Source organism: Carassius auratus, unplaced genomic scaffold (assembly GCF_003368295.1).
Source record: "Carassius auratus strain Wakin unplaced genomic scaffold, ASM336829v1 scaf_tig00214260, whole genome shotgun sequence".
Lineage (NCBI taxonomy): Eukaryota > Metazoa > Chordata > Actinopteri > Cypriniformes > Cyprinidae > Carassius > Carassius auratus.
Window position 1 is genome coordinate 40,698 of NW_020527583.1, and position 13,384 is coordinate 54,081.

General features: G+C 42.6%; 7 non-coding genes across 7 annotated transcripts; all 7 read left to right on the forward strand.

The window, feature by feature from the left end:
• Positions 1-119: 119 nt before the first annotated feature.
• Positions 120-191, forward strand: trnap-agg (transfer RNA proline (anticodon AGG)). Its single transcript has one exon. It is a non-coding gene; the product is annotated as a tRNA-Pro (tRNA).
• Positions 192-954: 763 nt separating this feature from the next.
• On the forward strand, positions 955-1,026 carry trnap-cgg (transfer RNA proline (anticodon CGG)). Its single transcript has one exon. It is a non-coding gene; the product is annotated as a tRNA-Pro (tRNA).
• A 1,679-nt stretch (positions 1,027-2,705) lies between these two features.
• Positions 2,706-2,777, forward strand: trnap-cgg (transfer RNA proline (anticodon CGG)). The gene has a single exon. It is a non-coding gene; the product is annotated as a tRNA-Pro (tRNA).
• Positions 2,778-3,756: 979 nt separating this feature from the next.
• Positions 3,757-3,828, forward strand: trnap-agg (transfer RNA proline (anticodon AGG)). Its single transcript has one exon. It is a non-coding gene; the product is annotated as a tRNA-Pro (tRNA).
• Positions 3,829-4,228: 400 nt separating this feature from the next.
• trnap-cgg (transfer RNA proline (anticodon CGG)) lies at positions 4,229-4,300 on the forward strand. The gene has a single exon. It is a non-coding gene; the product is annotated as a tRNA-Pro (tRNA).
• A 957-nt stretch (positions 4,301-5,257) lies between these two features.
• On the forward strand, positions 5,258-5,329 carry trnap-agg (transfer RNA proline (anticodon AGG)). Its single transcript has one exon. It is a non-coding gene; the product is annotated as a tRNA-Pro (tRNA).
• A 402-nt stretch (positions 5,330-5,731) lies between these two features.
• trnap-cgg (transfer RNA proline (anticodon CGG)) lies at positions 5,732-5,803 on the forward strand. Its single transcript has one exon. It is a non-coding gene; the product is annotated as a tRNA-Pro (tRNA).
• The last annotated feature ends 7,581 nt before the right edge of the window (positions 5,804-13,384 follow it).

The window sequence follows — 13,384 nt, forward strand, 5'->3', positions numbered from 1 at the left end:
GTCAGTGCATGAGCTCTAATTCTGCCCTTGTCAGCTACAGAGGCAGGATGTTAGAGCGACCGTAGCGTCGAGCAGAGTGTAATACGTAGCAAATTGGCCTTTACCGAACAGCAACCTGTGGCTCGTTGGTCTACGGGTATGATTCTCGCTTAGGGTGCGAGAGGTCCCGGGTTCAAATCCCGGAGGAGCCCTCTTCTGTCTTTGCAGCCTCTTTTCTAGAGCAGTTTCAGTCCATTCTGCCATTCTTGGGCCAAACATTCGCCACTGTCAAGTAAGACTAAAGCTGCGACTGCATGTTTTCATGCCCACTTCTCGCTGCTCTTCTTAGTTCCTCATCTGCAGTTTAAGCTTTGCCTTGTCATTTTTCTAAACATTGGTTTAGGAATGCAGCCCAAGCATTCTTGGATCGCTTAACGGCGCTGTGAGCCTTCATCTTGCGTTTGCTAGTTGCAGCAGCATCTGAGGGCTTGTCGGTTATGGGGTGTGCTTTTTTTTTGTTTTATTGCTGGTATGGGTGCGAGAGGTCCCGGGTTCAAATCCCGGACGAGCCCTCTTCTGTCTTTGCAGCCTCTTTTCTAGAGCAGTTTCAGTCCATTCTGCCATTCTTGGGCCAAACATTCGCCACTGTCAAGTAAGACTAAAGCTGCGACTGCATGTTTTCATGCCCACTTCTCGCTGCTCTTCTTAGTTCCTCATCTGCAGTTTAAACTTTGCCTTGACATTTTTCTAAACATTGGTTTAGGAATGCAGCCCAAGCATTCTTGGATCGCTTCACGGTGCTGTGAGCCTTCATCTTGCATTTGCTAGTTGCAGCAGCATCTGAGGGCTTGTCGGTTATGGGGTGTGCTTTTTTTTTTGTTTTATTGCTGGTATGGGAGCGAGAGGGCCCAAGCTCAAATCCCAGAGACCCCGCTTTGCAGCTCCTTTTTTTTGAGCAGTATCTGGGAACATGGTGGCTCGTTGGTCTAGGGGTATGATTCTCGCTTCGGGTGCGAGAGGTCCCGGGTTCAAATCCCGGACGAGCCCACATTGAGCATCTTACTGAAAAGTAGCAGACGGTTCTGCCTTCTTTTGGCCAATAATACACGTGCATGTTTTCATACCCACTTCTCCCTGTTCTCAGTTCCTCTTCTGCAATTTAAACTTTGTACAACAGAAGTGAATGTGTCTGAGATGGCTCAGATTGGCTGCCATGCAGGGTAGCCGTTTGCGGTTGACTGGAGGCTCGTGTCATTTGCTTTGATGTTTTTCTCAATATTGGTTTGCAAGGTTCAGAGAGCGTTACACTGAAGATTTAAAGGTCCCTGGTTCGATCCCGGGTTTACTCAGAGTGGCGCCGTGAATGCTTTTCAGACACCATTCTGATGCTTGCTGGTTAGTTGCTTTTCGCAGAGCCTCCTTGAGTGTTTTCTACACTTCAGACAGACGAACTGACACTGTTGGTTCCATGGTGTAACGGTTAGCACTCTGGACTCTGAATCCAGCAATCTGAGTTCAAATCTCGGTGGAACCTTCAAGAGTCTGTCTGGCAGTGTTTGGCATGGAGGACTTTGGGCTTTTGTCACAAATTTGTCTCTGGCAGTGTGTCTTTAAATGTATTGCTACACTGGCCTCCTTTAACCATGGCCTCCAAACCATCTAGAACTCAAATAAAACTAAGCAGGAACTAAATTGACAAGACAGATGTCATCTGATTCTCTGTGGAGCAGGATTACAGACCTCAGACAGCTTCTCATCAGCAAGATTTGTGTGGCAGTGCCACGGTGTAGATTTCTGCTGTTAAATTCAGCTTATGTGTTTTGTCGTTGATGTTTTAATCAACATTTATCTACGAGGGCAGGCCAAGCTAGAGCAGGTACGTAAAAATGGAGTTTCTCAGAAATCTGGTCAGTGCATGAGCTCTAATTCTGCCCTTGTCAGCTACAGAGGCAGGATGTTAGAGCGACCGTAGCGTCGAGCAGAGTGGAATACGTACCAAATTGGCCTTTACCGAACAGCAACCTGTGGCTCGTTGGTCTAGGGGTATGCCTCGCTTAGGGTGCGAGAGGTCCCGGGTTCAAATCCCGGACGAGCCCTCTTCTGTCTTTGCAGCCTCTTTTCTAGAGCAGTTTCAGTCCATTCTGCCATTCTTGGGCCAAACATTCGCCACTGTCAAGTAAGACTAAAGCTGCGACTGCATGTTTTCATGCCCACTTCTCGCTGCTCTTCTTAGTTCCTCATCTGCAGTTTAAACTTTGCCTTGACATTTTTCTAAACATTGGTTAGATGCATTGGATCGCTTCAAGGTGCTGTGAGCCTTCATCTTGCATTTGCTAGTTGCAGCAGCATCTGAGGGCTTGTCGGTTATGGGGTGTGCTTTTTTTTTTGTTTTATTGCTGGTATGGGTGCGAGAGGTCTCGGGTTCAAATCCCGGACGAGCCCTCTTCTGTCTTTGCAGCCTCTTTTCTAGAGCAGTTTCAGTCCATTCTGCCATTCTTGGGCCAAACATTCGCCACTGTCAAGTAAGACTAAAGCTGCGACTGCATGTTTTCATGCCCACTTCTCGCTGCTCTTCTTAGTTCCTCATCTGCAGTTTAAACTTTGCCTTGACATTTTTCTAAACATTGGTTTAGGAATGCTGGTATGGGAGCGAGAGGGCCCAAGCTCAAATCCCAGAGACCCCGCTTTGCAGCTCCTTTTTTTTGAGCAGTATCTGGGAACATGGTGGCTCGTTGGTCTAGGGGTATGATTCTCGCTTCGGGTGCGAGAGGTCCCGGGTTCAAATCCCGGACGAGCCCACATTGAGCATCTTACTGAAAAGTAGCAGACGGTTCTGCCTTCTTTCGGCCAATAATACACGTGCATGTTTTCATACCCACTTCTCCCTGTTCTCAGTTCCTCATCTGCAATTTAAACTTTGTACAACAGAAGTGAATGTGTCTGAGATGGCTCAGATTGGCTGCCATGCAGGGTAGCCGTTTGCGGTTGACTGGAGGCTCGTGTCCTTTGCTTTGATGTTTTTCTCAATATTGGTTTGCAAGGTTCAGAGAGCGTTACACTGAAGATTTAAAGGTCCCTGGTTCGATCCCGGGTTTACTCAGAGTGGCGCCGTGAATGCTTTTCAGACACCATTCTGATGCTTGCTGGTTAGTTGCTTTTCGCAGAGCCTCCTTGAGTGTTTTCTACACTTCAGACAGACGAACTGACACTGTTGGTTCCATGGTGTAACGGTTAGCACTCTGGACTCTGAATCCAGCAATCCGAGTTCAAATCTCGGTGGAACCTTCAAGAGTCTGTCTGGCAGTGTTTGGCATGGAGGAGCTTGGGCTTTTGTCACAAATTTGTCTCTGGCAGTGTGTCTTTAAATGTATTGCTACACTGGCCTCCTTTAACCATGGCCTCCAAACCATCTAGAACTCAAATAAAACTAAGCAGGAACTAAATTGACAAGACAGATGTCATCTGATCCTCTGTGGAGCAGGATTACAGACCTCAGACAGCTTCTCATCAGCAAGATTTGTGTGGCAGTGCCACGGTGTAGATTTCTGCTGTTAAATTCAGCTTATGTGTTTTGTCGTTGATGTTTTAATCAACATTTATCTACGAGGGCAGGCCAAGCTAGAGCAGGTACATAAAAATGGAGTTTCTCAGAAATCTGGTCAGTGCATGAGCTCTAATTCTGCCCTTGTCAGCTACAGAGGCAGGATGTTAGAGCGACCGTAGCGTCGAGCAGAGTGGAATACGTAGCAAATTGGCCTTTACCGAACAGCAACCTTTGGCTCGTTGGTCTAGGGGTATGATTCTCGCTTAGGGTGCGAGAGGTCCCGGGTTCAAATCCCGGAGGAGCCCTCTTCTGTCTTTGCAGCCTCTTTTCTAGAGCAGTTTCAGTCCATTCTGCCATTCTTGGGCCAAACATTCGCCACTGTCAAGTAAGACTAAAGCTGCGACTGCATGTTTTCATGCCCACTTCTCGCTGCTCTTCTTAGTTCCTCATCTGCAGTTTAAGCTTTGCCTTGTCATTTTTCTAAACATTGGTTTAGGAATGCAGCCCAAGCATTCTTGGATCGCTTAACGGCGCTGTGAGCCTTCATCTTGCGTTTGCTAGTTGCAGCAGCATCTGAGGGCTTGTCGGTTATGGGGTGTGTTTTTTTTTGTTTTATTGCTGGTATGGGAGCGAGAGGGCCCAAGCTCAAATCCCAGAGACCCCGCTTTGCAGCTCCTTTTTTTGAGTAGTATCTGGGAACATGGTGGCTCGTTGGTCTAGGGGTATGATTCTCGATTCGGGTGCGAGAGGTCCCGGGTTCAAATCCCGGACGAGCCCACATTGAGCATCTTATTGAAAAGTAGCAGACGGTTCTGCCTTCTTTCGGCCAATAATACACGTGCATGTTTTCATACCCACTTCTCACTGTTCTCAGTTCCTCATCTGCAATTTAAACTTTGTACAACAGAAGTGAATGTGTCTGAGATGGCTCAGATTGGCTGCCATGCAGGGTAGCCGTTTGCGGTTGACTGGAGGCTCGTGTCCTTTGCTTTGATGTTTTTCTCAATATTGGTTTGCAAGGTTCGGAGAGCGTTACACTGAAGATTTAAAGGTCCCTGGTTGGAGCCGTGAATGCTTTTCAGACACCATTCTGATGCTTGCTGGTTAGTTGCTTTTCGCAGAGCCTCCTTGAGTGTTTTCTACACTTCAGACAGACGAACTGACACTGTTGGTTCCATGGTGTAACGGTTAGCACTCTGAACTCTGAATCCAGCAATCTGAGTTCAAATCTCGGTGGAACCTTCAAGAGTCTGTCTGGCAGTGTTTGGCATGGAGGACTTTGGGCTTTTGTCACAAATTTGTCTCTGGCAGTGTGTCTTTAAATGTATTGCTACACTGGCCTCCTTTAACCATGGCCTCCAAACCATCTAGAACTCAAATAAAACTAAGCAGGAACTAAATTGACAAGACAGATGTCATCTGATTCTCTGTGGAGCAGGATTACAGACCTCAGACAGCTTCTCATCAGCAAGATTTGTGTGGCAGTGCCACGGTGTAGATTTCTGCTGTTAAATTCAGCTTATGTGTTTTGTCGTTGATGTTTTAATCAACATTTATCTACGAGGGCAGGCCAAGCTAGAGCAGGTACGTAAAAATGGAGTTTCTCAGAAATCTGGTCAGTGCATGAGCTCTAATTCTGCCCTTGTCAGCTACAGAGGCAGGATGTTAGAGCGACCGTAGCGTCGAGCAGAGTGGAATACGTAGCAAATTGGCCTTTACCGAACAGCAACCTGTGGCTCGTTGGTCTAGGGGTATGATTCTCGCTTAGGGTGCGAGAGGTCCCGGGTTCAAATCCCGGACGAGCCCTCTTCTGTCTTTGCAGCCTCTTTTCTAGAGCAGTTTCAGTCCATTCTGCCATTCTTGGGCCAAACATTCGCCACTGTCAAGTAAGACTAAAGCTGCGACTGCATGTTTTCATGCCCACTTCTCGCTGCTCTTCTTAGTTCCTCATCTGCAGTTTAAACTTTGCCTTGACATTTTTCTAAACATTGGTTTAGGAATGCAGCCCAAGCATTCTTGGATCGCTTCACGGTGCTGTGAGCCTTCATCTTGCATTTGCTAGTTGCAGCAGCATCTGAGGGCTTGTCGGTTATGGGGTGTGCTTTTTTTTTGTTTTATTGCTGGTATGGGAGCGAGAGGGCCCAAGCTCAAATCCCAGAGACCCCGCTTTGCAGCTCCTTTTTTTTGAGCAGTATCTGGGAACATGGTGGCTCGTTGGTCTAGGGGTATGATTCTCGCTTCGGGTGCGAGAGGTCCCGGGTTCAAATCCCGGACGAGCCCACATTGAGCATCTTACTGAAAAGTAGCAGATGGTTCTGCCTTCTTTCGGCCAATAATACACGTGCATGTTTTCATACCCACTTCTCCCTGTTCTCAGTTCCTCATCTGCAATTTAAACTTTGTACAACAGAAGTGAATGTGTCTGAGATGGCTCAGATTGGCTGCCATGCAGGGTAGCCGTTTGCGGTTGACTGGAGGCTCGTGTCATTTGCTTTGATGTTTTTCTCAATATTGGTTTGCAAGGTTCAGAGAGCGTTACACTGAAGATTTAAAGGTCCCTGGTTCGATCCCGGGTTTACTCAGAGTGGCGCCGTGAATGCTTTTCAGACACCATTCTGATGCTTGCTGGTTAGTTGCTTTTCGCAGAGCCTCCTTGAGTGTTTTCTACACTTCAGACAGACGAACTGACACTGTTGGTTCCATGGTGTAACGGTTAGCACTCTGGACTCTGAATCCAGCAATCCGAGTTCAAATCTCGGTGGAACCTTCAAGAGTCTGTCTGGCAGTGTTTGGCATGGAGGACTTTGGGCTTTTGTCACAAATTTGTCTCTGGCAGTGTGTCTTTAAATGTATTGCTACACTGGCCTCCTTTAACCATGGCCTCCAAACCATCTAGAACTCAAATAAAACTAAGCAGGAACTAAATTGACAAGACAGATGTCATCTGATCCTCTGTGGAGCAGGATTACAGACCTCAGACAGCTTCTCATCAGCAAGATTTGTATAAAATTTGATATTACAAAATAGTTATCTGAGAACTATTTTAAACAGTTTTGTTTTTATGAATAATTTTAAACATTTATTCTAAAATATAACAAGGATATTGGATGTGCTGTGGAAGATATGCTGATCTAGAAGTGCTATTTGTCAACTGCAAGCCGTTCTATTCGCCGCGGGAGTAATTCATGAGCTCAGCTTTACAGAAACTGGCTGATCAGATCACAGAGACAAAAAAACAACACCCGGACTCTGTTTTAATCATTCTCGTGGACTTTAATAAAGCCAATCTCTCCCATGAACTGCCAAAATACAGACAGCACATCACATGTCCCACTAGAGACAGTAATATATTGGATCACTGTTACACCACAATCCACGTGCAGCTTTGGGACATTCTGATCACTGTCTGGTTCATCTTATACTGACCTACAGGCAGAAAATAAATCAGCTAAACCTGTATTAAGGACAGTAAAAAGATGGACTAATGAAGCAGAGCAGATTACAATCTTGTTTTGAGTTTTGACTGCTGCCACCGATCTGGATGAACTCAGAGAGACTGTAACATCTTATATCAGTTTCTGTAAGGATATGTGTATTCCTACCAGGACTCATCTAACTTACCACAATGACAAACAGTGCTTCCCTGCAAAACTCAGACAGCTCCATTAGGCCAAAGAAGATGCTTACAGGAAGGGGGACAATGTCTCACAGAAGCAGAAAAGGAAAAAAATGCACCAGGCCCAGATTGTGTTACACCAGCCTGTCTGAAATCCTGTGCTGCCCAGCTGGCCCCCATCTTCACTCAGATCTTCAACAGATTGCTGGAGCTGTGTGTAGTCCCTTCATGTTTCAAACACTCCACCATCATCCTCATGCCAAAGAAACCCAAAAAATTACAGGACTAAATGACAAAAGTGATAACTGTGGAACACACTACACTATTTACATACACATACACTTATTTATCTAACACACCTACTTATAAAAAAAATAAAAAAAAGGGGGGGGGGGGGGGAGCTGTGGCCTACTGGTTAGAGAGTCGGACTCTCAATAGAAAGGTTGTAAGTTCGAGTCCTGGGTCGGCAGGAATTGTGGGTGGGGGGAGTGCATGTACAGCTCTCTCTCCACCTTCAATACCACGACTTAGGTGCCCTTGAGCAAGGCACTGAACCCCCAACTGCTACCCAGGCGCCGCAGCATAAATGGCTGCCCACTGCTCCGGGTGTGTGTTCACAGTGTGTGTGCGTGTTCACTGCTCTGTGTGTGTTGCACTTTGGATGGGTTAAATGCAGAGCACAAATTCTGAGTATGGGTCACCATACTTGGCTGAATGTCACTTCACTTTAATGTCTGTAGTCAACAAATTTCTTGTATGTGTTAACATACCTGGCAATAAAGCTCATTCTGATTCTGATTATTTTTAACAGTAGAAATGTGTATGGCACATATAGCATTATAATATTAATTTAGTACACAACTCATATGTCTTGTACCTTTGATGGTGTTAAAGATGGTGTCATGTGGATGGGAATGTGGATGAGATGTATGGAAATGATATGCAGCGGAGGTTAAGAATAGTAAAACTAGGCGTTTTAAGCTCCATATATGGTGAGGGAGGAGTCGGGATTGAGATTAGAATTAAAATTAGAAGAGAGTAAACTACTCTTTAACACAATGATAGCTTTGTAGGTTTATTGTGTCAACTACTTACCCAAACTTTTCTTAAGAGCCTCCATAAGAGTTAGAGCAAAAGGCCGTCTTTGAAAGTAGGGTTGCCTATGTTGTTCTCTTTAATTTAGAGGTATACACAAGAATAAAAGCTGCACATTAAAGATTAAGTTAATTTTCAATATAATTTATCACACAAACCCACATAATTATAAGTTTTAAGCGAAATTGGGGCCATGTTGAACTTGGAGTGAGGACATTCCCCACACCACAACTGATGCTTCTCAGACTCCTCAACAAATGAGTCCAAAGACTCTCACTGGAAGTCTGCTCAGCAATCACAAGCAATCCAGTAAAATAAATAAAAACAGGAGAAGAACAATAAAAACAATTGTTCAATTGAGATCCCTATAAGATTTCAATGTTGTCATACAAAATACCACCCAGCCCATAAGACATTTGTCCTTAAACTGCAGATTTAAGGCATACAAGTATGTCAAAAAGACCTTCAACTTGGACTTTCCTCACCCAACCACATTTAGAAAATGGTACAACAGAACGGTAAAAGATTGCTAATGTAGAGGTACTAATCTCTCTCCAAAACAAAGGATCTACCCCAGCCGGCATTTCACCGTTGATTCTACGTTGAAACGTCAGGTACCATGGTTGAATCAACGTTGAATTACCTTTCGATTTTGCAAATGGGATCAACGTTGAAATCACGAAGTTGATTCACCGTTGAAATCGTGACGTTGATGTACGGTTGAAATCACGACGCTGATTCACTGTTGAAATCCCGACGTTAAATCAACGTTGAATTACCTTTCGATTTTGCAAATTGGATCAACGTTGAAATCACGACATGGATTCACCGTTGAAATCGCGACGCTGTTTCACCGTCTTACCTGCATTACGGATGAATTAGGGTCGTGCTGCAGACCTGGGATGAAAGCTGAATGAGGTGTTGATTTTGAAAAGTTAATCAACGTTGATAACATGACGTTGTTTCCCCGTCGTACCTTGCACCATGTATAAATGAACCTAGATCCTAGTTGGCATTTAGATCAACACTGTACATGCAAGGCTAAAAATCTTATTACTGGCAGCAATGGCTTTACAATCAACTTCAATAAACTACCACATGCTCAAAATTGTCAAACAGCAGTTTAATTTTGGAAACATACTGTATAAAACAGATGAAAATAATCCCACACTTTATTATGCAGAGTATGCATGGAGGTATTGCTAAAAACATGTAGTAGAACAATCCAAATACAATAATATTTAAAGGTTTTTGTAAAATAATCTGGCATATAAATGCATATTTTTTGCAGCACTTACAAGACAAACCCTTGTACCGTTATGACTGAAACCAGTGGATCTTTTATTTCGGTGGAAAACTACAGTTTCTGTCAAAAACATGTTTTAGTAATGTGTCTTATTACAAGAGTTGTGTACATTTGTGCAGTGAAAATGTGTTGCACAGTACGAGCAGGGAACCTTCAACCAGTTGATTTCTAACGGGAACCCCCCCGGACTGTATCTTCTTTACCGTGGGGAATGCAGAATGAGATTTCTACCGCAGGGCACTCTAAAATGTTAGAACCAGCAGCCTCGTGTATACAGTGTGGTTGTGCTTTGGGTGATCCTTGAAAGTGTCCCAGCGCTCGGTCCTTTCTGACGCCGTCCCCTCCACTCTCTCCCACTTGTGCACTTTCTGTACCGTCCTGTATAAACATTTACATTTAATCATTTAACAGACGCTTTTATCCAAAGCGACTTACAAATGAGAAGAACAGAAGCAGTCAGGTGTACAAGCGAACAACAACAGTAAACAAGTGCCATGACAAGTCTCAGTTAGTCTAGTACAGAATGCATAGCCAGGTTTTTTTTTTTTTATATGAAAGACAAAATAAAACTACTAATGGGAGTTGTTTCAGTGTGATAATTAAAGCAGCGAAATGTATATAGTTTTATTGTTGTTAATGATGATAATATTTAACATATACCTTTAGATTTTAGAATAGGTATCATGACTAAAATATTTTAAAATGCTATTAAAATAATAAATTAATTAATTTAAATAATTTAATATAAATAATTTAAAAGCTTGTTAACCTTCTTCTACCATTTAGCATTAAACATTTTTAACGTTGTTTCATTAAAACAACTGACCTTATTTCAACCACATTTCAATGTTGAAAGTTGGTCATGTGCTGGAAGTTTTTCAACAGTTCATCTTTAAACGTTGAATCAACGTTGTTTCAACGTTGAAACCACAACTGACCTTATTTCCACCATATTTCAACATTGAAAGTTGGTCATGTGCTGGATGTTTTTCAACCATTCAGCTTTAAACATTGAATCAACGTTGTTTCAACGTTGAAACCACAACTGACCTTATTTCAACCATATTTCAACGTTGAAGGTCAGTTATGTGCCGGCTGGGACAGAACAGGCCAATGGACAGGAACTGCTCTGTGCACTAATGGTAGATGAATTGTGTAAATGGACTGCATTTAGGCAATATAGCGCTTTCAACAGACCCATAGCCACCAAAGCGCTTTAAACATCATCATAAACATATTAAACATCAGGGCCCGAATTCATAAAGATTCTAAGAATCCTCTCAGAAAACTCTTAATTTAGCTTAAAAACTTTTACGTAGGAGTCTTAGCTTAAGAGCGATTCAGGACCGATCTGAGAGCAACTCTGAGTAAGGAAAAGACAAAAACTTTCATCTTAGTGAGGAGGCGGGGTTGACCCCGTTGCTATGTATGACACAATCTTTTGAAGACTGTGATTGGTTTGGTTGTACAAGAAGGAAAAAAAAGAGTGATTTGAAGTCAATTCTTATTTGAGAATTGAGGCACACCAGAGTTCACTAATACCTTTAAAAAACACGACACAGTACCTTGAAAACAAGAAAAAAAATTTAACTAGCTAGTTTGTGCATTTGAATTCTGACATGACCTATAAATCATCGACAGTTTATTATTTTTTCTTACCGCTGACATCTGCATGGCGAGTCAAAATTGAAAAGTGAATGACGATATGGAAATGACGTCTGCTGTCCATCCAGCCACTGGTGTCTAGCAAAAAGTGAGTCTGCGGGGCTGCAGCTGGATGCATCTCTACAAAAAGGCTGCTGACTGGACAACTGTTTTAAATAAAAAGGTAAGAACAGAGTTTGTTCTCAGAGGACCATATCAAATAAAAAACTATTTAATATTTCCCAACAAAAGGATGGGAGAAGGTGTCAGCATGACAATAGAATCTTGGTTAATGGAGAAAAACAAACAAACAAAAAAAAAAGCTGGCTAATGTACTCAAAACCGAAGCATAGTTTGTACTACTTCTGCTGCAAAATCTTTTGTCAGAAAGGTTTTGCAACAGTAAATATACGGCTGAATCTGACTGTTAGCCATGGTTTGTTTTGGATGATGGTTTTTCCCTCACGGTAATGTCATGTTTTGGTTGTACCAGCAACTAAAGCAAGGTCTGAGGTGTGGAAAGGTTTTGACCATGTTTATAATGAGAATAATTAGTGAATAATGATGCACCATCATTGAGCGCAGGAACGCGCTGACGACATCTACAGAGGATTCAATAATGTTCCTCCACAAAAACATGTAGGCTTAGCCTAATCTCTGTGAGTAAAGGTTTTTCAAATAACTAAATATTCATTGAGTCTTAAATGCATAATGTGGACAGAGTATTTAGGCTAATGTTGGCATTATTCTTTTTTTCAATGTCAGCTACTAGTGGCGAAGCAAATCTGGCGGAGCCTTTATCTTAATTTCGTTATTGCCAAATACCTTATCTTAATTTAAAATGTATCTTAATTTAATTTGTTAAAAAGACTTGTTTTTATTGGTGTGTTGGTCTATTTATAGGCTAAATGAGCCTATGCTAAGATGTTACAGAGGACTTAATTTATTCACAACTATCGTAGACTAGACCACTTGGAAGTTGAAATAGAGAAATAAAATATGTTAAAACGTTTATAAATTACTCATTCTTGACAAAAGGCAAAAGAGCTGTGTGTGTGCGCACATTTGAATAATGTCGGGCTGTAAACGGGTATGGCCTTTTAAAAAGCTGTCAATCAAAATGTACTTGTCAGGCTCGGGTCCTGTCGGGCCTAAGTTTTATGGCCCGATTACAACTCTACGTGGAAGCTGTACTCGAACAAAAGCGGTTGAGAACCACTAAAAGGCAGTTTGGTTATGAGGCTACAGATTAGCCTATTGGTGATTACTTTCTACAACTACTATAAAAAAAAAACATAATAAATATTAAGCTTCTGACTGTCCTGCAGCAAGAAGAAGCTGACGGAAATTTACCTCAATATGTGGAAAGCTCTGAGAATTTCTACCACTCTACCTGTTATGCTGTGTTCACACCAAATGCGAATAGAGCGTCTGGCGCGAATGATTTCAATGTTAAGTCAATGCAAAGGCGCGTTTACGCGAATGACGCGAATTGACACGCGATTAGAGCACTTAGCGTGAATGGTGCTTTTTGTGCATTTAGCGTTTGACGCGAATTCGCATCTGCCGCCCGAGTTGAAAAATTTGAACTTTGGCGTCAATTCGCGCCGCGTTAACCAATCAGGAGCCTGCTAGGAGTCACTCATTCAACAGTATGTTCCTGCAGCCTCCAGTTGTGCAGGAATACCCTGTTCCACTCATTCAACAAGGAGGAACGACTGATGTTGTCAGTGAGCAGTCAACCGGAGCTATATGACAAAAGTTCATATTTCTATAGAGACAGGAATAAAAAGAACCTATATGTATATATATATATATATATATATATATATATATATATAAAAAACATATAAATAGATAAATTGAATAAAGGCCAAAAATAAGAAATGGTTCATTTTACCCCAAACGAATTATATTTTAGCTTGAACCACTAAAGAGACATCAGAGCCAGCGTCAAATGTCAGAAGATCCAGCCGAGGTAAGGCTGCTCTCGGTGGATACATGATGACGGAGCTCCCGCTGATCATGTGGAGCTCACGTCTCCGAGATCGGCGAAACACATTTTTTAAATAGACGCTGTCATTATAAATAAATCGCATATTTGAGTTTAAAACAACTACATTCTCGCATGAAATACTTTTAAAACTACATTTCATGACACAATAACAGTAATATTTTGAAAATTATCCGAATAAAAATG